Raw genomic sequence first — 22,302 nt, 5'->3', positions numbered from 1 at the left:
AAATTCATGCAATTCTTTTCTTTTTCAATTAAGCACATTTTTCATTCAAGAAAGGTGATGGATTCATAGGACATTCATAACTTTAAGGCATAGACACTAGGACACTAATGATCACAAGACATAAACATAGATAAACATAAGCATAATTTTCGAAAAAAACAGAAAAATAAAGAACAAGGAAATTAAAGAACGGGTCCACCTTAGTGATGGCGGCTTGTTTTTCCTCTTGAAGATCCTATGGAGTGCTTGAGCTCCTCAATGTCTCTTCCTTGTCTTTGTTGCTCCTCTCTCATGATTCTTTGATCTTCTCTAATTTCATGGAGGATGATGGAGTGTTCTTGGTGCTCCACCCTTAGTTGTCCCATGTTGGAACTCAATTCTCCTAAGGAGGTGTTTAGTTGCTCCCAATAGTTTTGTGGAGGAAAGTGCATCCCTTGAGGAATCTCAGGGATCTCATGATGAGTGGGGTCTCTTGTGTGCTCCATCCTCTTCTTAGTGATGGGCTTGTCCTCATCAATGGGGATATCTCCCTCTATGTCAACTCCAACTGAATAACAGAGGTGACAAATGAGATGAGGAAAGGCTAACCTTGCCAAGGTAGAGGACTTGTCCGCCACCTTATAAAGTTCTTGAGCTATAACCTCATGAACTTCTATTTCCTCTCCAATCATGATGCTATGAATCATGATAGCCCGGTCTATAGTAACTTCGGACCGGTTGCTAGTGGGAATGATTGAGCGTTGGATGAACTCCAACCATCCTCTAGCCACGGGTTTGAGGTCATGCCTTCTCAATTGAACCGGCTTCCCTCTTGAATCTCTCTTCCATTGGGCGCCCTCTTCACATATGACTGTGAGGACTTGGTCCAACCTTTGATCAAAGTTGACCCTTCTAGTGTAAGGATGTTCATCTCCTTGCATCATAGGCAAGTTGAATGCCAACCTTACATTTTCCGGACTAAAATCCAAGTATTTCCCCCGAACCATAGTAAGATAATTCTTTGGATCCGGGTACATACTTTGATCATGGTTCTTGGTGATCCATGCATTGGCATAAAACTCTTGAACCATCAAGATTCCGACTTGTTGAATGGGGTTGGTAAGAACTTCCCAACCTCTTCTTCAGATCTCATGTCGGATCTCCGGATATTCACTCTTTTTGAGTGAAAAAGGGACCTCGGGGATCACCTTCTTCAAGGCCACAACTTCATAGAAGTGGTCTTGATGCACCTTTGAGATGAATCTCTCCATCTCCCATGACTCGGAGGTAGAAGCTTTTGCCTTCCCTTTCCTCTTTCTAGAGGTTTCTCCGGCCTTGGATGCCATAAATGGTTATGGAAAAACAAAAAGCAATGCTTTTACCACACCAAACTTAAAAGGTTTGCTCGTCCTCGAGCAAAAGAAGAAAGAAGAGAGTAGAAGAAGAAGAAATGAAGGGAAAAGGGAATGGCTTGTGTTCGGCCAAAAGGGGGAGAAGTGGTGTTTAGGTTGTGTGAAAATGAAGGAGTGAAGAAGGGTTTATATAGGAGTGGGGGGAGTCATGGTTCGGTCATGTATGGGTGGGTTTGGGAGGGAAAATGGTTTGAATTTGAATGGTGAGGTAGGTGGGGTTTTATGAAGGATGGATGTGAGTGGTGAAGAGAAAGATGGGATTTGATAGGTGAAGGGCTTTTGGGGAAGAGGTGTTGAGGTGAATGGTGAAGAAGAGAGAGAGTGGTGGGGTAGGTGGGGATCCTGTGGGGTCCACAGATCCTGAGGTGTCAAGGAAAAGTCATCCTTGCACCAAATGGCAAGCAAAATTGCGTTTCTGGCCAATTCTGGCGTTAAACGCCGGGCTGGTACCCATTTCTGGCATTTAACGCCAGCTTCTTACCCTTTTCTGGCGTTTAACGCCAGTCTAGTGCCCCTTTCTGGCGTTAAACGCCCAGAATGGTGCCAGACTGGGCGTTAAACGCCCAACAGCTAGCCTTACTGGCGTTTAAACGCCAGCAAGCTGTCCTCCAGGGTGTGCTATTTTTCTTTCTGTTTTTCATTCTGTTTTTTCTTTTTTTCATTGATTTTGTGACTTCTCATGATCATCAACCTACAAAAGACATAAAATAACAATAGAGAATAGATAAAATATAACATTAGGTTGCCTCCCAACAAGCGCTTCTTTAATGTCATTAGCTTGACAGAGGACTCTCATGGAGCCTCAGAAATGCTCAGAGTTATGTTGGAACCTCCCAACACCAAACTTAGAGTTTGAATGTGGGGGTTCAACACCAAACTTAGAAGTTGGTTGTGGCCTCCCAACACCAAACTTAGAGTTTTGACTGTGGGGGCTCTGTTTTGGGAGAAGCTCTTCATGCTTCCTCTCCATGGTGACAGAGGGATATCCTTAAGCCTTAAACACCAAGGATTCTTCATTCACTTGAATGATCAATTCTCCTCTATCAACATCAATCACAGCCTTTGCTGTGGCTAGGAAGGGTCTGCCAAGGATGATGGATTCATCCATGCACTTCCCAGTCTCTAGGACTATGAAATCAGTAGGGATGTAATGGTCTTCAACTTTTACCAGAACATCCTCTACAAGTCCATAGGCTTGTTTTCTTGAGTTGTCTGCCATCTTTAGTGAAATTTTTGCAGCTTGCACCTCAAAGATCCCTAGCTTCTCCATTACAGAGAGAGGCATGAGGTTTACACTTGACCCTAAGTCACACAAGGCCTTCTTAAAGGTCATGGTGCCTATGGTACAAGGTAATGAAAACTTCCCAGGATCCTGTCTCTTTTGAGGCAGTTTCTGCCTAGACAAGTCATCCAGTTCTTTGGTGAGCAAAGGAGGTTCATCCTCCCAAGTCTCATTTCCAAATAACTTGTCATTTAGCTTCATTATTGCCCCAAGGTATTTGGCAACTTGCTCTTCAGTGACATACTCATCCTCTTCAGAGGAAGAATACTCATCAGAGCTCATGAATGGCAGAAGTAAGTCCAATGGAATCTCTATGGTCTCATTTTGAGCCTTAGATTCCCATGGTTCCTCATTGGGGAACTCATTGGAGGCCAGTGGACGTCCATTGAGGCCTTCCTCAGTGGCGTTCACTGCCTCTCTTTCCTCTCCAAATTCGGCCATGTTGATGGCTTTGCACTCTCCTTTTGGATTTTCTTCTGTATTGCTTGGGAGAGTACTAGGAGGGAGTTCAGTAATTTTCTTGCTCAGCTGACCCACTTGTGCCTCCAAGTTTCTAATGGAGGACCTTGTTTCAGTCATGAAACTTTGAGTGGTTTTGATTAGATCAGAGACCATGGTTGCTAAGTCAGAGTTATTCTGCTTAGAACTCTCTGTCTGTTGCTGAGAAGATGATGGAAAAGGCTTGCTATTGCTAAACCTGTTTCTTCCACCATTATTATTGTTGAAACCTTGTTGAGGTCTCTGTTGATCCTTCCATGAAAAATTTGGATGATTTCTCCATGAAGGATTATAGGTGTTTCCGTAGGGTTCTCCCATGTAATTCACCTCTTCCATTGAAGGGTTCTCAGGATCATAAGCTTCTTCCTCAGATGAAGCTTCCTTAGTACTGCTTGGTGCATTTTGCATTCCAGACAGACTTTGAGAAATCATATTGACTTGCTGAGTCAATATTTTATTCTGAGCCAATATGGCATTCAGAATGTCAATCTCAAGAACTCCTTTCTTTTGACTAGTCCCATTGTTCACAGGATTCCTTTCAGAAGTGTACATGAATTGGTTATTTGCAACCATTTCAATCAGTTCTTGAGCTTCTGTAGACGTCTTCTTCAGATGAAGAGATCCTCCAGCAGAGCTATCCAAAGACATTTTGGATAGTTCAGACAGACCATCATAAAAAATACCTATGATGCTCCATTCAGAAAGCATATCAGATGGACACTTTCTGATTAATTGTTTGTATCTTTCCCAAGCTTCATAGAGGGATTCTCCTTCCTTCTGTCTGAAGGTTTGGACTTCCACTCTAAGCTTACTCAATTTTTGAGGTGGAAAGAACTTTGCCAAGAAGGCATTGACTAGCTTTTCCCAAGAGTCCAGGCTTTCTTTAGGTTGAGAGTCCAACCATGTTCTAGCTCTGTCTCTTACAGTAAAAGGGAATAGCATAAGTCTGTAGACCTCAGGGTCAACCCCATTAGTCTTGACAGTGTCACAGATTTGCAAGAATTCAGCTAAGAACTGATGAGGATCTTCCAATGGAAGTCCATGGAACTTGCAATTCTGTTGCATTAGAGAAACTAATTGAGGCTTAAGCTCAAAGTTGTTTGCTCCAATGGCAGGGATAGAGATGCTTCTCCCATAGAAATCGGGAGTAGGTGCAGTAAAGTCACCCAGCACCTTCCTTGCATTGTTGGCATTGTTGTTTTCGGTTGCCATGTGTTCTTCTTCTTTGAAGAATTCGGTCAGGTCCTTCATAGAGAGTTGTGCCTTAGCTTCTCTTAGCTTTCGCTTCAAGGTCCTTTCAGGTTCAGGATCAGCCTCAACAAGAATGCTTTTGTCCTTGCTCCTGCTCATAAGAAAGAGAAGAGAACAAGAAAATATGGAATCCTCTATGTCACAGTATAGAGATTCCTTGCGGTGTCAGAGGAAAAGAAAAATAGAAGGCAGAAGTAGAAAATTCGAACTTATCAAAGAAGATGGAGTTCGAATTTTGCATTAAGGAATAGTGTTAGTCCATAAATAGAAGGATGTGAGAAGAAGGGAAGTAATTTTCGAAAATTAAGTAAAAGATTTTGAAAACATTTTGAAAAACACTAATTGATTTTCGAAAATAAAAGTGGGAAAGAAGTAAAGTGATTTTTGAAAAAGATTTTGAAATTAGAAATTAAAAAGATATGATTGAAAACTATTTTGAAAAAGATGTGGTTAAGAAGATATGATTGGTTTTTAAAAGATGTGATTGAGAAGATATGATTTGAAAAACATTTTAAAAGATTTGATTTTGAAAATTAATGACTTGGCTATCAAGAAAAGATATGATTCAGACATTAAACCTTTCTCAACAGAAAAGGCAACATACTTGAATTGTTGAATCAAATCATTAATTGATAGCAAGTATTTTTGAAAGTAGAAAGAAATTGATTTTGAAAAAGATTTGATTGAAAAGATATGATTTGAAAAAGACTTGATTTTGAAAAGATTTTGAAAACTTGAAAAAAAATTGATTTGAAAACAAAATCTTCCCTCTTGTGCCATCCTGGCGTTAAACGCCCAGAATGGTGCACATTCTGGCGTTTAACGCCCAAAATGCTACCCTTTTGGGCGTTAAACGCCCAACCAGGTACCCTGGCTGGCGTTTAAACGCCAGTCTGTCCTTCTTCACTGGGCGTTTTGAACGCCCAGCTTTTTCTGTGCAATTCCTCTGCAGTATGTTCTGAATCTTCAATTCTCTATATTATTGACTTGAAAAGACACAAATTAAAAATATTTTTGGATTTTTAATAATAAGGAATAATCAAAATACAACTAAAATCAAATAACAATGCATGCAAGACACCAAACTTAGCAGTTTGTATACTACTGACACTAATGAGAATGCATATGAGACACATAAACACTCAAGTCAAGAGAATTCAAAGATCAGAGTAAGAAATCATCAAGAACAACTTGAAGATTAATGAAGACACATGCATGAGTGCAAGAAGAACAAAAACATGCAATTGACACCAAACTTAAAATGAGAATAGAGTCCCAATAGGAAAAATGTTTTTGGTTTTTAAAATTTTGTAAATTTTTTTGTGTTTTTTTCGAAAATTAAGTGGAAAAGAAAAATAAAGGTATCAAAATTCTTAATGAGAATTCCAGGAATCATGCAATGTTAGTCTAAAGCTTTAGTCTAAAGGAATTAGACATGGCCAGCCAAGCTTCAGCAGGACATTGCATTCAAGAGCTAAATTGATGAAGATCAATCAGCTTTGGTGATGACAAGAACATCACCTTGAAACACTAGAATTCATTCTTAAGAATTCTGAAGAAAAAATACCTAATCTAAGCAACAAGATGAACCGTCAGTTGTCCAAACTCAACAATCCCCGGCAACGGCGCCAAAAACTTGGTGCACGAAATTGTGATCAATACTTTTCACAACTCAAATAATCCCCGGTTATGAAACCAAAAACTTGGTGTTCAATACCATGGCATAAACACAACTTCGCACAACTAACCAGCAAGTGTACTGGGTCGTCCAAGTAATAAACCTTACGCGAGTAAGGGTCGATCCCACAGAGATTGTTGGTATGAAGCAAGCTATGGTCACCTTGTAAATCTTAGTCAGGCAAACTCAAATGGATATGGTGATATACGAATAAAACATAAAGATAAAGATAGAGATACTTATGTAATTCATTGGTAGGAATTTCAGATAAGCGTATGAAGATGCTGTCCCTTCCGTCTCTCTGCTTTCCTACTGTCTTCATCTAATCCTTCTTACTCCTTTCCATGGCAAGCTTAAGCAAGGGTTTCACCGTTGTCAGTGGCTACCTCCCATCCTCTCAGTGGAAATGTTCAACGCACCCTGTCACGGCATGGCTATCCATCTGTCGGTTCTCGATCAGGCCGGAATAGACTCCAGTGATTCTTTTACGTCTGTCACTAACGCCCCGCCCTCAGGAGTTTGAAGCACGTCACAGTCATTCAATCATTGAATCCTACTCAGAATACCACAGACAAGGTTAAACCTTCCGGATTCTCTTGAATGCCGCCATCAGTTCTAGCCTATACCACGAAGACTCCGGTTAAAGAATCCAAGAGATATTCACCCAATCGAACGTAGAACGGAGGTGGTTGTCAGTCACACGTTCATAGGTGAGGATGATGATGAGTGTCACGGATCATCACATTCATCAAGTTGAAGAACAAGTGATATCTTAGAACAAGAACAAGCGGAATTGAATAGAAGAACAATAGTAATTGCATTAATACTCGAGGTACAGCAGAGCTCCACACCTTAATCTATGGTGTGTAGAAACTCCACCATGGAAAATACATAAGAACAAGGTCTAGGCATGGCCGAATGGCCAGCCTCCCAATGAGGGTTCAATCATCAAAACATGATCAAAAGATCCAAAGATTGAAAGATCTCCCTAATACAATAGTAAAAGGTCCTACTTATAGAAAACTAGTAGCCTAGGGTGTACAGAGATGAGTAAATGACATAAAAATCCACTTCCGGGCCCACTTGGTGTGTGCTTGGGCTGAGCATTGAAGCATTTTCGTGTAGAGACTCTTCTTGGAGTTAAACGCCAGCTTTTGTGCCAGTTTGGGCGTTTAACTCCCATTTTGGTGCCAGTTCCGGCGTTTAACGCTGGAATTTCTGAGGGTGACTTTGTACGCCGGTTTGGGCCATCAAATCTTGGGCAAAGTATGAACTATCATATATTTCTGGAAAGCCCAGGATGTCTACTTTCCAACGCCGTTGAGAGCGCGCCAATTGGGCTTCTGTAGCTCCAGAAAATTCACTTCAAGTGCAGGGAGGTCAGAATCCAACAGCATCTGCAGTCCTTTTTAGTCTCTGAATCAGATTTTTGCTCAGGTCCCTCAATTTCAGCCAGAAAATACCTGAAATCACAGAAAAACACACAAACTCATAGTAAAGTCTAGAAAAGTGAATTTTAACTAAAAACTAATAAAAATATACTAAAAACTAACTAGATCTTACTAAAAACATACTAAAAACAATGCCAAAAATCGTACAAATTATCCGCTCATCAGTGTTGATCAAGAGAGTAGTGAAGGATAGAGCTTCAGTTCTAATGAAGATGATTTCCCTTCTGAGGCTCACACCCACATTCAATTGAGTTAAACCCCCTTTCGGAGTGAATAATTCACAATCAAGGTAGAAGATACCCAATAGCTACACAATTGAATTGAGAAGAAGAAGAATTTCATTGATTCATTGTAATTACAGTAGAGCTCCTCCCCCTAATGAAATTAGAGTTTAGTTCATCATTGCTCTAGCACCAGAAAAGAAAAGAAAAATGCAAAAGGAGATGAAGAACAGAAAGAACAATAAACTCAGATCTAAAATTCTAAAGAAAACCAAAAGAAAAGGTGTAAAGGAAGGTCTGCCGAAGAGATCCTTATGAAATTAAATCTTCCTCTATTTATACACTTTCTAATTCAGTCTTTCAGTCCTTGCAGTGGGCTTTTTGGCCTTCTGATGAAGTGGGTCAAAAATGGTACTTCCATACAGCATCAGGTGAACGTAGTGTTCTCAAAGTGAACGTAGCATTCTTTCACTGACGCGTGCACGTCCTATGTGTGTGCGCGTCCTATGCATTTTGCACCATCGACGCGTGCGCGTACCACATGCGTGCGCGTAGATACTATTTTCAGCCTCAACCATGCTTGCGCGTACTATGCATGCATGTGTGTCCCTTGGCAGCGTTCATTGACTGAATGCTACATTCGCGCCATGAACGCTCCTCACGCGTACGCGTCCTTTGCATGTGCGCCTGGATGACACATTACCACTTCTACGCTCCAGCATCATGTACGCGTCTGCACCAATCACCAATAATGTCACATCGATGCATGCACTTCATGCACGCATGCGCGTCGATGACCAAATTCAAATACCAACTCTGAAAGTATCATAGGCATTCATTCAAAGTGAACATAGCGTTCTTAGCTTGAGAATGTTGATCACTCACCCACGTGTGCGCGCCATGCATGCATACGTGTGGATCTCCAAAAGTGATTCCCCACGCGTAAGCGTCTTGTACGCGTAAGCATCACTTGTGAACGTATCGTTCATCAAATGAACGCAGTGTTTAGCTGCACCTCGCACTTCTTTGTTTTTCTTTCTTCGTCTTTTCACCTGTCATCAATCAAACATGCCATCAAAGTCTCAAAATCATAAGGTTCAAAATAATCAACTAAATTGTGCATAAATCTCATGATTTTGTATAAAATCAACAATGTTTGATTGAGTCAAGATAAACATGAAATTCTACTTCAATCACTTACTTATTGTGCAAGAAAGTGCATAAAAGCTAATAAAAGCAAGTAAAAATGCTAATAAAACTAGTATAAGATGACTTGTCATAGTAATCAACAACAACAATCAAAGAAAGTGAGATCTACATGAGATACCTCAAATTTCATTAAAAGAAAATAAAAGGAACAAGAGTGTATCAACAACAAAGTAAAGAATTACAAGAATTAAATGCTAAACTAGAGAAAGGAAAGGTAGAAGAACAAGGAATTGAAGAGAAAAAGTAAATCAAAGCATGAATTAAACATAGATCTAAGAGAAGAATTAAACCTAATCCTAATCCTAATTCTAGAGAGAAGGGAGAGCTTCTCTCTCTAAAAACTAACTAAAGCCTTAAACTAAACTATGACTAACTAGATTAAACTATGTGCTAATGTGTGATGTGTGTTGATCCCCCTTCAATCCTTGGGTTTAATAGCATCAGAAGTGAGTTGGATTCGGGCCTGGGAAGCCACAGAAATTGCCCTCAGCGGATTCACTTTAATGAGGGCATGTGCGAGCATCGACGCGTACGCGTGACGCGTAGGTAACGCGTACGCGTCGCTTGGCAATTTGCTATCCACGCGTACGCGTCATGTGCGTGTACGCGTCACCATGCGACTTCACTTTCCACGTGTGAGTGTCTGCTGCACGTGCACGTCGATCTCAGCATCCCAAATCCTTGATTTTCTGTGATTTCTCCACTTTCCATGCTTTTCTTTTCACTCCCTTGATCCATTCCTAGCCTTTTTCAACCTGAATTCACTAACAAACACATCAAGGCATCTAGTGGAATCAAAGGTGAATCAAAATTAACAATTTAAGGGCTTAAAAAGCATGATTTCAAGCTTAAGCACAATTTAGGAAGAAATCATGAAACCATGCCATTTCATTGAATAAATGTGGAAAAAGTGGATAAAATCCACCTAAATCAAGCACAAAATGTACCACGAAATAGTGGTGCATCAAATCTCCCTACACTTAAACCAAGCATGTCCTCATTCTTAACCAAGAAGAAGAAGAAGGGTATCAACATTTATTCAATGCAAATAACTATATGCAATCTACCTAAATGCAACTATCTAAATGCAAGTTCCTTAATGGATGCAAGTGCTTAGTCAAAATAAATCAATCCCAAGAAAACCAATATAAACATAAGGGCTAAGGGTATTAACAACCAAGCCAAACCACAATTGAATTGAGCTATTAAAGATTATACAAACTTGCAAGAGAGAAAATGATTCTAGGTGAAAAAAAGTAATTGAGCATCGAACCCTCACCGAATGTGTATCCGCTCTAGTCGCTCAAGTGTATAGGGTTGATCACTCAGTTCTCCCCTAATCATGTTTTCCAAGATTTGTTTTTCATCTAACAATCAATAATTATTCAATGCATGCATTCAAATATCATGAGGTCTTTCTCAGAAGGTTGTAATGGGACTAGGGTCAAGGTAAGGATGCATATGGTCAAGTGAGCTTGAGATTTGAATCTTTGATCAACTTAAACTTCCCAGCTAACCTATGACAACCTATACAATTTCTAAGCTAACCTGACTACCCATTATTCACTTTTTCACATACTCATGCATTCTCTTTTTTATCACAACTAATATGCATTGATTATTATTGAGCTTCACTTTGGGGCATTTTGTCCCTTTTTATTTTTTTTCTTTTTTTTCTTTTCTTTCTATATATTTTTTTTCTTTTGTAGATGTATTTTTTTTTCTTTTTACTTTCTCATTTTCTTCTTTTTGCAATAAAGGATACACAAAAGTATCAATGCATATGGTTTTACATTTAATTAACACATGAGTATGTACACGATTCCCAATATCTACAATAGAAATACAAAACTACCCTTTTTCTCAATGAATGTCCCAATTTTCCCCACGCTTGGATGATACACACTCACTAGCCTAAGCTAATCAAAGATTCAAATAAAGGACATTTATTGTTTTTCGCTTTAAGGCTTGTAATGTGCTAATATTAAGAACAAATGGGTTAATCGTAGCCTCAAAGTTGGCTAACAGATGGAGATAAAAAGTAGGGCTCTATGGATAAGTGAGCTAAATGAAACGATGGCATCAATCATATAAATGCATGAATACACAAAATAATGGACAATAAGAATCAAACAAATCAAAGATTACAATCATAGGAAGAGAATAATGCACACAAGAAGGAAGATAAGTGGTTATAAGATGTAACACCACAATTAAGCTCAAAGTTCACAAGCTTGTGTTCTTGGCTCAAAACATGTTCCACAAGATATAATTCATGCAAGTTCAACGAAAAAAAAAATTTCACTCAAATCAATTGGGATGTCCTAAAGAAAAATTCCTTTGAAAATATCATGATTTTGATTAAGCTTATTACACACACACACACACACACACACACACACACACACACACACACACACACACACACACACACACACATATATATATATATATATAAAACTAAAAATTCTAAAAGACCTAAAAAATGAAATGCAAAAGTGTTGGGATTAGAAACTTGTCACCTAAAAACGCTGATTGGTCGGTGATGCGTGAAAACTTGTCTCTCAACAAATTTCCCTTCGGCAAGTACACCGAATTGTCGTCAAGTAATAACTCACAATAGAGTGAGGTCGAATCCCACAGAGATTAACGGATTAAGCAAACAATGATTAATTGATTATCCTAGTTAGAAGAATCATATTGGAGTGATAAGTAACAAGGAAATGTAAATGGCATAAAAGTAAAGAAAAGCTATAAAATGCAAAAGAGTAAAATGGCAAGAAAAGTAAATGTAAGAACTAAAAATAAAATGAACATTGGGATCAAGAGATATTGCAATCCTCCAGATCAAATTCATTCTCATCTCTTCCTCAATCAATGCATTCATTGATCTCCTTGGCAATCTTAAGTGATTGGATCCCAATTCCTTGGCAATCCAATCTCTTTAAGCTTGAACAATTGCCCAATTCCTTGATTTAATTGCTCATGGGAAGAGATGAAGTTTGGTCACTGATTATACCACACACATTCATAGATCAAAGTATTGGTAGGATTACATGTCACAATATCCATCCAACCCCCAACCTAATCCAATGTGAGAGAGCATTTCTAGCATGATTTCCTCATTCCTCTTCCAAGGTTCAGAGGAAATCCATGTATGAGCAATTTCTCTTCCAAGACAATTACCCAATTGTATTAAGATCGAAAGCTCTCTAGTAAAATCAAGAGAAAAGAAAGAAGAAGAAGAATAAGAACTACAATTGATCCATTGAATCATAATAGAGCTCTCTAACCCAATGAAAGAGTTAGTTGGTCATTGCTCTACCAAAATAGAAAGAAAGAAAGTGCAAAAAAGTAAAGATGAAGATTAAAACTAAAAATGAAACTTCCAAATTCATGAATAAAAAGTACAAAGAAAAGAAAAGAAGGAAAAGTGTGTGAGCGGAGGGAGTCCGAAGACCCCACTTCAATCCCCCAATTTCCCAGCCTACCTTGAATGTACAAACAAAGGCCTTTATATAGGCTCTCCTAAATTACAAAATGAAATTAAAAGCAAATTACAAGTAAATGAAAATTCCTATTCTAGATGCTTCTTATGGCCTTGATTGGTTGACACTTGTGGGCTTGCTTCCTTGAGGTTGGGTGGTCTTTGAAAGAGAAGTGATCAAATTGAGGCCCAGGGTGTCTTGCGTTAATGCTGCCGTTAGCCACACTAACGCTACAAGTGTGGTGTTAGTGATAAATTTATTGTGGCTAACGTTGCACTTACTGCCCAGTTGGTGTTTTTGGGGCTTAAAAGATGCCTCTTGTTTGTGCTCCAATTTCATGCCCACTATAGACTATTATATATTTTTGGAAAGCTCTGAACGTCAGCTTTCTAACACAATGGGAATCATCTCAATTGGATCTCTGTAACTCAAGTTACACTCCTTTGAAGTGGATATGGTCGCTGGCATAGTCGCTAGCGTTAATGGAAAACGTGAGTCCCGATAACGCTAGCGACCAGGGGCTTAATATTTCCAGGTTCTGGAGCTCAAAATCAATGTCCACTCCATACTATTATATATTGCTGAAAAGCTCTGGATGTCTACTTTCCAACGCTTTTGGAAGCGCATCATTTGGAGCTCTACAACTCAAGTTACACTTCTTGGAAGGTGAAGAGGTCAGTTGGCCTTACTAAAGGTTGATACCATGTTCATCTTTGCACTTTCGGGGCAGGTTTTCTACCTCAAATTTAGTGTCAACCATGTAGTGCCATATATGCTTGGAAAGCTCTGGAATCCTACTTTCTAATTCTGATAAAATCATCTCATTTGGAGCTTTGTGGCTCAATTTATGTGTGTTTGAAGAAGGCATGGTCAGGCTGCCAGATGGGACTTTTGCCTACGTTAACTTCCACGTTAATGTAGTTAACATGGGTCTTTTTTGCTTCGCCAACGTTAGTGGCACTCACTTTTTTCACTAACGTTGGCATCTCCCTTTCCTTCCACGTTAACTTCCACGTTAACATAGTTAACGTGGGTCTTTTTGCTTTGCCAACGTTAGTGGCACTCACTTTTTCCACTAACGTTGGCATATACCCCTTTCACAAGCGTTATTGGGACTCACCTTTCCCATTAACGTTGCTTGGTGCCTTTTGTCCCTACATTAGAGTTCACGTTAGTGTAGCTAACGTGACTCTTAACGTGGGTCTTCCTTGCTAACGTTCCATGCTCTCCTTCTTCAAAGTTAACGCCACTAACTTTTCTCACTAACGTTGGGGCTTTCCTTCCTTCCATGTTAGTGCCCACGTTAGTGTAACTAACGTAGCCACTAATGTGGCTCTTCTCTTCTTCTTTTGGCCTGAAATCAATTAAACAAAGTGCATCAAAGTCTTGCTCTTAATCATGGGATCATGCATCATCCAATTTATCATTCAATTTATGCATAATTCTCATAAAATCATTCAAAATTCACAATGGTTGCTTGAATCATGGTATGATTGCTTTTTCAACCAAATACTTGCTTATTTCCTAAGAAAATGCATGAAACCAACCTAAAGCATACAAAAAATGGCTAGTAAAACTAGCCAAGATGCCCTGGCATCACAACACCAAACTTAAATCTTGCTTGTCCCCAAGCAAGAAAAGAACTATGCACAAAGAGTTGGATCTGGGCTTAGGAAGCCTAGAATTCGCCCCCAGCGTTTTGCCTTTAAGTGAGTCACGTGTGAGCATCGACGTGTACGTGGCATGTACGCATACACATCGCTTGGAAATTTCCTATCCACGTGTACGCGTCATGTACGCGTACGCGTCGCTATGTGACTTCAATTCTACGCATACGCGTCAGCTGCGCTTCCGCGTCGATGAGTTCATTCTAAATCCTTGATTTTCCATGATTTCTTCACTTGCATGCTTTTCCTCTTCACCCCTTTGATCCATTCCTAGCCTTTCCAATCTGAGTTCACTAACAAACATATCAAGGCATCTAGTAGAATCAAAGGTGAATTAAACTTAGTTAATTAAGGCTTGAAAATCATGTTTTCAAACTTAAGCACAAATTAGGAGGCAATCATGAAATCATGCTATTCCATTGGATAAATGTGGGTAAACGGTGATAAAATCCTCTAAATTGAGCACAAGATAGACCCTAAAAATGGGGTTTATCATACGCGTATGGCACACGTGCGCGTGGATGGTCGAAAATGCTTGGAGCACGCATACGCATGCCTCACACGTACGCGTGGGTTGGTGCTCTGTTTTTCAAAATTTCCCATGTTCTTGCACTAAACCAAGCATTCCAAACCTCCAAACAGCTGCCAAAACACCATAAAACCTTATTTAACATATCAAACTACTAACTACACTCAACAAACCACCTAAAACATGAAATTAAACTAATTTTACCAATATTTACAAAAGAGAAAATGAAAAGAATTTACCATGGTGGGGTGTCTCCCACCTAGCACTTTTATTTATTGTCCTTAAGTTGGACTTATGGGGAGCTCCTCTCAAGGTGGCTTGTGCTTAAACTCATCATGGAACATCCACCAATGCTTGAATCTTCAATAAGCTCCATTCTTCAAAATTAATGCCATCGAGCATTGATGGAGTTCTCCACAAGCTAAGGGCTCCCAACGTTAATCTTGTAATCCGGGATCCCACAATTTATTTTCACACCCGTCTTGAGGTTGGTCATCCTTATTCCATTCGGGTGGCAAGCAAGATGAATTCTCAATGAAGTGACCAAATATCCTTCTAGACCCACCTAATTAAGCACTAGTCAAAACTTTGCACCTCGTCTTTGGAGTTTCAACCAAAATGAGCTTTGATTTGCAACGCCAACCACGAAACATCCTTCTCTTGTGCTTCATCCTGCAAAGTTCCCTAAGTTGACCATCCATTTCAAGCAAGCCATATTCGAGTGGGATAATAAAGCTAATAGAAATGAATTTCACCAACTCAAATGTAGAAGTAGATGACAACCTAGGCAAAGAAGCTTCCAAGGTTCTTGACAAAGCATATTCTGTCCTCCTTTTTCTATGGACCTCCACCTCCTCACAAGATCTCTTAATTTTAATCCTTTGTTCATCAATTTTATCTAACTTCTTTTCCTTACTCAAATCATAAATGGGAGGGTGAAAGAGGGTTCTTCAAGTTTAAAGGATTCTTCACCACTAAGATTTAATGTTTGTTCTTCATCGCCATGGGAGCACAATTCTTACTCTATCCCATCCAAGTCTTCATATGGAATATGTCTTGGAGGTTGTGCACTTTTTTCCTCAACATCAAATTCAATCTTCTTGGAAGGGTTTTTGATGAGCGGATAATTTATACGCTTTTTGGCATTGTTTTTAGTATGTTTTTAGTATATTTTAGTTAGTTTTTATTATATTTCTATTAGTTTTTAGTTAAAATTCACTTTTCTAGACTTTACTATGAGTTTGTGTGTTTTTCTGAGATTTCAGGTATTTTCTGGCTGAAATTGAGGGTCCTAAGCAAAAATCTGATTCAGAGGCTGAAAAGGACTGCAGATGCTGTTGGATTTTGACCTCCCTGCACTCGAAGTGGATTTTCTGGAGCTAAAGAAGCCCGATTGGCGCGCTCTTAAAAGCGTTGGAACGTAGACATCCTGGGCTTTCCAACAATGTATAATAGTCCATACTTTGCCCAAGATTTGATGGCCCAAACCGGCGTTGCAAATCAGTTTCAGAATTCCCGGCGTTTAACGCCAGAACTGGCATAAGAATTGGAGTTAAACGCCCAAACTGGCATAAAAGCTAGCATTTAACTCTAGAAAAAGTCTCTACACATAAAATTTTCAATGCTCAGCCCAAGCATACACCAAGTGGACCCCGGAAGTGGATTTTTACGTCATTTACTCATTTCTGTATACCCTAGGTTACTAGTTCACTATTAATAGGATCTTTTGCATTGTATCTAGACCTCATGACACTTTACACGTTTCTCATTGTATCTTCTACAGCATGAGTCTCTAAACCCCATGGTTGGGGGTGAGGAGCTCTGCTGTGTCTTGATGGATTAATGCAATTACTACTGTTTTTCATTCAATCATGCTTGCTTCTATTCTAAGATATCACTTGTTCTTCAACTTGATGAATGTGATGATCCGTGACACTCATCATCATTCTCGCTTATGAACGTGTGCCTGACAACCACCTCCATTCTACTTTAGATTGAGTGAATATCTCTTGGATTCTTTAATTAGAATCTTCGTGGTATAAGCTAGAATTGATGACGGCATTCAAGAGAATCCGGAAGGTCTAAACCTTGTCTATGGTATTCTGAGTAGGATTCAAGGATTGAATGACTGTGACGAGCTTCAAACTCCTAAGGGCTGGGCATTAGTGACAGACGCAAAAGAATCACTGAATTCTATTCCAACCCGATTGAGAACCGACAGATGATTAGCCGTGCTGTGATAGAGCGCGTAGAACATTTTCAGAAGAAGGAGTCTTGCGTGTTTGAAGAAGAAGACAGTAGGAAAGCAGAGATTCAGAAGATAGAGCATCTCCAAAACCTCAACCTGTTCTCCATTACTGCAAAACAAGTACTTATTTCATGTTCTTTTACTTTTTACAATCAACCATGATAATTATTGATATCCTGACTAAGAGTTACAAGATAACCATAGCTTGCTTCAAGCCAACAATCTCCGTGGGATCGACCCTTACTCACGTAAGGTATTACTTGGATGACCCAGTGCACTTGCTGGTTAGTTGTGCGGAATTGCAAAAGTGTGATTGCAATTTTGTGCACCAAGTTTTTGGCGCCGTTGCCGGGGATTGTTCGAGTTTGGACAACTGACGGTTTATCTTGTTGCTTAGATTAGGACTGTTTTATTTTTGTTGGTTTAGAGTCTTTTATTTGAGTTTAGTTTCATATTCTAAGTTTGGTGTCTTCTTTGTGTTTTCCTTTAAGTTTTCAAAAATTTGTGTCTGATTTTCTAAAAATTTTAAGTTTGGTGTCATTTTGTTGTTTTTCTCTTTCCTCATTTCAAAAATTGATTCTTTTTTCAAAATAATTTTCAATCATATATTTTCAATTGCTAATTCCAAAATCTTTTTAATTAACTAATTGATTTAGTTTTTAATTTGCTTTGATTTTATTCTCTTTTGGTTTTCAAATTCTTATTTTATTTTCCATTTATTTTATTTCATTATTTTCGGTTATTTTAAAAAAAACAATTTTACTTTACTTGTGAATCCATATCATATTCCCTTTCTCCATCATGGACCTAAGTGGAATTGAGCAGTCCAGAAGGACTCTGGGGTCATATGCTAACCCCATTACAGCTGCATATGGGAGTAGCATCTGTATACCTCTCATTAAAGCAAGCAGCTTTGAGCTAAATCCTCAACTAATTATTATGGTGCAGCAAATTTGCCAGTATTCCGGTCTTCCACAGGAAGAACCTACCGAGTTTCTGGCACAGTTCTTACAAATTGCTGACACAGTACGTGATAAAGAGGTGGATCAGGATGTCTACAGATTATTACTGTTTTCATTTGCTGTAAAAGATCAAGCTAAGAGGTGGTTGAATAACCAACCTACAGCAAGCATAAAGACATGGAAACAGTTATCAGACAAATTCCTGAATCAATTTTACCCTCCAAAAAGGATGGCACAGCTAAGGCTGGACATCCAAGGCTTTAAACAAGAGGATAATGAATCCCTTTATAATGCCTGGGAGAGGTATAGAGGTATGCTAAGAAAATGCCCCTCTGAAATGTTTTCAGAGTGGGTACAGTTAGACATCTTCTACTATGGGCTTACAGAAAAAGCTCAGATGTCTCTAGACCACTCAGCTGGTGGATCTATACATATGAGGAAGACGATTGAAGAAGCTCAAGAGCTTATAGATACTGTTGCTAGAAATCAACATTTGTACTCTAGCAATGAGTCCTCTACAAAAGAAGAAGTTATGGCAGTAGCCACTGATCCTACTCCTCAAGAACAGATGGTTGAGCTTAATCAGCAATTACACCTGATGACAAAACAGTTAGCAGAATTTAAAGAGATGCTCCAAGAAACTAAAATTGCTAACAAGAACATAGAATCACAGTTGAATCAGGCAAACAACAGTTATCTAAACAGATAATAGAAGAATGCCAAGCAGTTCAACTGAGGAGTGGGAAGACATTGAATAACACTGCTCAAAGTAGCAAAAAGCCAATAAAGGAACAATTGATAGAGGATAACCAAACCACTGTCTAAAATCCCTCTGAGGACAGTAAGAGCCCAGAGAGGAATACTCTTGGCGTTCAAATGCCAGAAAGGGGGGAAAAGCTGGCGTTAAACGCCCATTCCCTGCCCAGTTCTGGCGTTCAAACGCCAGAAAAGGGGGAAAGGTTGGCGTTAAACGCCCATTTTTCACCCAATCCTGGCGTTCAAATGCCAATGGGGAATCAGACACCTGAGAGTGCTGATAGTAACCCCTCTAAAAAGGCTTCTCCAACCACTTCTGTAAGGAATAAACCTGCAGCAACTAAGGTTGAACAATATAAAGCTAAGATGCCTTATCCTCAGAAACTCCGCCAAGCGGAACAGGATAAGAAATTTGCCTGCTTTGCAGACTACCTAAGAACTCTTGAAATAAAGATTCCGTTTGCAGAGGCACTTGAGCAAATACCTTCTTATGCTAAGTTCATGAAAGAGATCTTAAGTCATAAGAAGGATTGGAGAGAAACTGAAAAAGTATTTCTCATTGAAGAATGCAGTGCAGTCATTCTGAAAAGCTTACCAGAAAAGCTTCAAGATCCAAGAAGCTTTATGATACCATGCACATTAGAAGGTGCTTGCACCAAGACAGCTGATGAGCGGATAATTTATATGCTTTTTGGCATTATTTTTAGGTAGTTTTTAGTAAGTTTAAGCTACTTTCAGGGATGTTTTCATTAGTTTTTATGTTAAATTCACATTTCTGGACTTTACTATGAGTTTTTGTGTTTTTCTGTGATTTCAGGCAAATTCTGGCTGAAATTGAGGGACTTGAGCAAAACTCTGAAAAAGGCTGACAAAAGGACTGCTGATGCTGTTGGAATCTGACCTCCCTGAACTCGAAATGGATTTTCTGGAGCTACATAACTTCAAATGGTGCGCTCTCAACGGCGTTGGAAAGTAGACATCTAGAGCTTTCCAGCAATATATAATAGTTTATACTTTATTCGGAAATTGACAATGTAACTTGGCGTTGAACGCCTAGTACATGCTGCTGTCTGGAGTTAAACGCCAGAAACACGTCATGATCCGGAGTTGAACGCCCAAAACACGTTATAACTTGGAGTTCAACTCCAAGAAAAGCCTCAGCTCGTGGATAGATCAAGCTCAGCCCAAACATACACCAAGTGGGCCCCAGAAGTGGATTTATGCATCAATTACTTACTCATGTAAACCCTAGTAGCTAGTTTAGTATAAATAAGACTTTTTACTAGTGTATTAATCATCTTTTGACCATTCGGTCTTTTGATCACCTTCATGGGGGCTGGCCATTCGGCCTTGCCTGAACCTTTCACTTATGTATTTTCAACGGTCGAGTTTCTGCACACCATAGATTAAGGGTGTGGAGCTCTACTGTACCTCAAGTTTCAATACAATTATTATTACTTTCTATTCAATTCTCTTTTATTCTTATTCCAAGATATACGTTGCACAATACTTTGATGAATGTGATGATCCGTGACACTCATCATCATTCTCACCTATGAACGCACGTGATTGACAACCACTTCTGTTCTACTCTAGGCCGGGCGCATATCTCTTAGATTCCCCAACAGAATCTTCGTGGTATAAGCTAGATAGATGGCGGCATTCATGGGGATCCAGAAATTCTAACCTTGTTTGTGGTATTTCGAGTAGGATCCCGGGAATCTGGAAAGTCTAACCTTGTCTGTGGTATTCCGAGTAAGATTCCGGTGTTGAATAACTGTGACGAGCTTCAAACTCCTGAAGGCTGGCGTTAGTGACAAACGCAAAAGAATCAATGGATTCTACTCCAACCTGATTGAGAACTGACAGATGATTAGCCATGCTGTAACAGAGCATTTGGACCATTTTCACTGAGAGGATGGGATGTAGCTATCAACAAGGGTGATGCCTCCAGACGATTAGCCGTGCAGTGACAGCGCATAGGACCATTTTCCCGAGAGGATTAAAAGTAGCCATTGATGATGGTGATGCCCTACATACAGCTTGCCATGGAAAGGAGTAGAAAGGATTGGATGAATTTAATAAGAAAGTAGAGATTCAAAAGGATTCTAGCATCTCCACACGCCTATCTGAAATTCCCACTATTGATTTACATAAGTATTTCTATCCCTTTTTATTTTATTTATCTTTTAAATTATCTAATCCAATTACATTTGACCCTATGAATCCACGTAACTGAGATTTACAAGGTGACCATAGCTTGCTTCATACCAACAATCTCTGTGGGATCGACCCTTACCCACGTAAGGTTTATTACTTGGACGACCCAGTACACTTGTTGGTTAGTTGAACGGAGTTGTGTCCACACATAAGTGCCATAATAATGATTCCATACAACAACAAAGAATACTACATTGATGTGATCACAATTTCGTCCACCAACAGCCTTGTGTGACCTTGGAGCAAGCATCAATCTAATACCTGCATCCACTATCAGAAAGCTTGGGTTAACTGAAGAAGTCAAACCAACCCGGATATGCCTCCAACTTGCTGATGGCTCCATTAAATATCCATCAGGCATAATTGAGGACATGATTGTCAAGGTTGGGCCATTCGCCTTTCCAACTGACTTTGTAGTGCTGGAAATGGAGGAGCACAAGAGTGCAACTCATTCTAGGAAGACCTTTCCTAGCAACTGGACGAATTTTCATTGATGTACAAAAAGGGGAAGTAACCCTGAGAGTCAATGAGGATGAGTTCAAGTTGAATGCTGTAAAAGCTATGCAGCATCCAGACACATCAAATGACTGCATGGGCGCTGACATTATTGACTCTTTGGTGGAAGAGATCAATATGATTGAGCTAGAGGACATCTTTAAAGATGTTCAGCCTGATTTGGAGGAATCAGAGAGAATAATAGAACCTCTGAAAATCCCTCAGGAAGAGGAGAAACCTCCCAAACCCGAGCTCAAACCATTACCACCATCCCTGAAATATGCATTTCTGGGAGAAGGTGATACCTTTCCTGTAATCATAAGCTCTGCTTTAAATCTACAGGAAGAGGAAGCACTGATTCAAGTGCTAAGGACACACAAGACAGCTCTTGGGTGGTCCATAAGTGATCTTAAGGGCATTAGCCCAGCAAGATGCATGCACAAGATCCTATTGGAGGATAATGCCAAACCAGTAGTCCAACCACAAAGGCGGCTAAATCCAGCCATGAAGGAGGTGGTGCAGAAAGAGGTCACTAAATTACTAGAGGCTGGGATTATTTATCCTATTTCTGATAGCCCCTGGGTGAGCCCTGTCCAAGTTGTCCCCAAGAAGGGAGGCATGACAGTAGTTCATAATGAAAAAAATGAACTGGTTCCTACAAGAACAGTCACAGGGTGGCGTATGTGTATTGACTACAGAAGGCTCAATACAGCCACCAGAAAGGATCATTTTCCTTTACCATTCATAGACCAAATGCTAGAAAGACTAGCTGGTCATGATTATTACTGCTTTTTGGATGGCTATTCAGGTTACAACCAAATTGCAGTAGATCCTCAAGACCAAGAGAAAATAGCATTTACTTGCCCTTCTGGCGTGTTTGCCTACAGGAGGGTGCCTTTTGGTCTGTGTAATGCTCCTGCCTTTCAGAGATGCATGCTATCCATCTTCTCTGATAT

General features: G+C 39.6%; 1 non-coding gene across 1 annotated transcript; it reads left to right on the top strand.

The window, feature by feature from the left end:
- The first annotated feature begins 3,873 nt into the window (after positions 1-3,873).
- LOC112793067 (small nucleolar RNA R71) lies at positions 3,874-3,981 on the top strand. Its single transcript, XR_003197776.1, has one exon. It is a non-coding gene; the product is annotated as a small nucleolar RNA R71 (small nucleolar RNA).
- The last annotated feature ends 18,321 nt before the right edge of the window (positions 3,982-22,302 follow it).

Source organism: Arachis hypogaea, chromosome 3 (genome assembly GCF_003086295.3).
Source record: "Arachis hypogaea cultivar Tifrunner chromosome 3, arahy.Tifrunner.gnm2.J5K5, whole genome shotgun sequence".
Lineage (NCBI taxonomy): Eukaryota > Viridiplantae > Streptophyta > Magnoliopsida > Fabales > Fabaceae > Arachis > Arachis hypogaea.
The sequence above is the reverse complement of the archived record's forward strand: the minus strand, read 5'-3'. Positions and strand labels throughout refer to the sequence as shown.